The sequence below is a fragment of the Sinocyclocheilus anshuiensis genome, unplaced genomic scaffold, assembly GCF_001515605.1.
Source record: "Sinocyclocheilus anshuiensis isolate Anshui unplaced genomic scaffold, SAMN03320099.WGS_v1.1 scaffold1021, whole genome shotgun sequence".
NCBI lineage: Eukaryota > Metazoa > Chordata > Actinopteri > Cypriniformes > Cyprinidae > Sinocyclocheilus > Sinocyclocheilus anshuiensis.
In genome coordinates, this window is record NW_015554136.1 from 405,465 (window position 1) to 408,798 (window position 3,334).

The window sequence follows — 3,334 nt, forward strand, 5'->3', positions numbered from 1 at the left end:
ATAGCAGATATGTTCACTGAATATAAACGTAATAGACCACTCAGATCATTAGGATCAAGTCAGTTAGAAATACCAAGGGTTCACACAAAACAAGGGGAGTCTGCTTTTAGTTATTATGCCGCCCGCAGTTGGAAGCAGCTTCCAGAAGAGATCAGATGTGCTAAAACATTAGTCACATTTAAATGCAGACTCAAAACTCATCTGTTTAGTTGTGCATTTACTGAATGAGCACTGTACTACATCCAAACTGATTGCACTATATTGTATGTATAATCGTTTTCTATTCTTAACTGTTTTAAATTTAATTTAAATCAATTTTTTAATAATTTTCAAAGTTTTTAAATTCCTTGTTTTATTGTTGTGATTATTTTTTTCTTTTCTTTTATGTAAAGCACTTTGAATTACCATTGTGTATGAAATGTGCTATACAAATAAACTTGCCTTGTTTCTTTTATGTAAAGCACTTTGAATTACCATTGTGTATGAAATGTGCTATATAAGTAAACTTGCCTTGCCTTGCCTTACAGCTGTGAACAGAGTCACTTTTCTGCACAGAATATCTGTGATTAGAGCTCTTGAACTGTACCTGTCGCTCCTGATGGACCAGAGGTAATCTAACCAAAAGAATTGAGCTCTTTGCAGTATTTGTTGAGCGTAAAATTGAGGTTGTATATTGTTTTAAATGATGTGATTTATTTTTGTGACTGCGTGTTTTTTAAGCATGGTTGACATGATACAGACTACAACTTGTAGAGGCCTAAAACTAGGAAAATTCAGGAAGTGACTTGTTTTGTTTCTTTGCCTTTTTTCCACTGTGCACATCTTTTGCTTTCATACCAAGTATGTTTGAAACTGATAAGAACAATCAGAGCGAACAGTGTCTGGTAGACGCATCGATAGGAAGATATCATCCCGTGTCTAGTCAAATGAACTCTTTTATTCTGTAGCATCTCGATGAAAAGCGGAGCAAGAACGGCTCTATTTCTAGTTCTGACCGCTGGAGACACTCCGTTTGTTCAAACTGTTCATCTAATTATGTCCTGTCCTTCTCAAATGAATCATAAAAAAATACATTGTGAAATTACACCTTTTTTTCTTTAAATGGAAACTGCAGATTTTTTATACTGTATTTTTCCAAGTTATTTTGTGCTTTGGGAGAGGTCTTTCTGAGTTTGACTATTAAATTATATATTTAATCAGTGTAATACGTTCCATATTGTATTCATTGTCTGTAAAGGGTTTTGCAATAACTCTGATCGAGCGGGTCTACTAATGGACCAAAGGGAAGTGAGCTCAAGTTTATATGAATAATTTCATGTGTATATGAATCAGTGGTGTACTATGAAAGAAAGTGGTTTGCTATTCCCTAGTCAACAACAAAAATAACCGGCTGACAGAGTAGTTCCAGGTTTGCTGACTGCATTGCAGTTATGAGACTAATTTCAACATTATTGTTGCTTTAATAAGAAAATTATATTTCCTGGGCCCATCTGAATTTCTCTATTGCACAATCATCATTTCTCATCGTATCTTTCAGTGATGACTCACTTTTTTGAGCTCAAAATAGGTCACCCGTGAGATTTGCTTAGATCCAATGAGAAAGTGTTTTTATGGATGAAAGTGTTTAGTCTTAAAAAGTTAGCAATCTAATTTGTTTTCTTCAAGACTGGTCATAAATTCAGTTATGAAAAGGTAGATTGGTCTTATATGCATTGGAAAAGTAAGACTGGTTACCCTAGTTGGTTAAACTAGTTTTGTGTAGTGTTTTCTTTACTCTTTACTTCAAAAACTATGTATAAAGGGGTAATATTTTATGTATTTGAGATCTGAGATGTGGGAACGCTGAAGAGAGAGAGGACAAACATTTTGCATCTTAGGTCTAATCAGTCAATATTGTCTTACAGTTTTTCTCGATTGCTTAAACACTATCACCAGGCTTTTGAACTAAAATTTCAAAACCATAACGCCATTTATCAAAAAGCACACCCATTTCCCTAAACTATAAACACTATTCCCCTTTTTGACACATGAATCAGATTTGTTGAACTGTCACTGCAAAACTCTACACACAAATCCCTTCATTTCTCATTGCCTAGACCATGTTGTCATTTAGAAAGCACTAGCATTCAATATTGTTCACTCAAGTCAGCATAGCTTGAGCTCAATTAGCACACAGTTACCCACGTGGAAACACTAAAGCCTGTGTTATACTTTCCGCGTCCGCGAGTCCGCTAGTCTGCTAGGGTCCGCTATGGTATGCATGACGTAAAAATCGTCATCGGAGAGTGTGCGCGGAGGCTCTGAGTGGACATCCGCGTGCCTCCCATTTTTTGTGACCGCGTGTACTTGTCCAGTACGGCTACAGTAGGCTACTGCGCATGCGCTGGCTGTGTGAAGAAGCCCGTTGCTACTCGAACCTGTACAATCCGTCGATAAAACAATATAAAGACAGCCAGATGTGCAATAACTCTGGGCAATTCTTTGTTCACATGTTTGTTTATTGTTCAAGCCGATCTACTACGCATGTATGGAACACGTCCGCGGAGCGGACCATCAGCGTATGGTTTCGGAAGTATAAATACAAGTAGTCCGCATCCGCGCTGTCTGTGTACGCATCCGGATTGCTCATGCGGAAAGTATAACACAGGCTTAAGAGTCAAAATTTATCACACACCAATCAGAACCTTCAATAGATAGATAAAAGAGCCCAAGTCATTTCATTCAGTTTTGGAACAATTGTCCATGGTATGACTATGAGGGAGGCTGGGCAACGAGTACTGTTGCACTATGCTACTGTAATAAAGAAATGCATAAAATTTCCTCGCATACAGATAGAGTTTCAGTATGTTTCCATTTTTTCCTGTAAAAAGGATGTGTGACAGTTACAGTAATGAGTGCTTCTATTTTTGTAGGACACAGAGACGACCACCTGGTGGAGGCAGGCTAAGGCTTTTGTCGGAGGAGCAAGAGAGGGAGCTTGTAAACAAGGTCATTGCCAATAATGTAATCCGCCTGCGAGAGATTCAAAGGAGAGTGATTGAGGATAATCATCATTTTCGAGGGATAAATGCCATTAGCCTCTCTACAATTGATGAAATGTGCAAATCTTACTGTTTGCTTCAGACTATATCCTTCAATCACAATGCTATTTTCATAATGTTCTGAAGATCGCAGAAGAAGTCTGCCTTCATGCGAAATAAGCAGCCTTGGTTGTGCAGTAGGCTAATATAATCGGACCTATTTAAACCTGCCAATGGACTGTTCGACCACCGAATCCAGTAAGTGCGCATCGTTGATGTTCTTGCTAAAAATATTTTTTATTAACATGAGATCT

General features: G+C 37.7%; 1 long non-coding RNA gene across 1 annotated transcript in view; it reads right to left on the reverse strand.

Annotated features, from left to right (window-relative positions):
• Positions 1–1,770: 1,770 nt before the first annotated feature.
• The window catches only part of LOC107670391 (uncharacterized), a 19,059-nt gene continuing 17,495 nt past the window's right edge, over positions 1,771–3,334 (reverse strand). The window contains exon 3 of the long non-coding RNA XR_001632086.1: positions 1,771–1,879. This is a non-coding gene — a long non-coding RNA (uncharacterized LOC107670391). The remainder of the gene's footprint in view (positions 1,880–3,334) is intronic.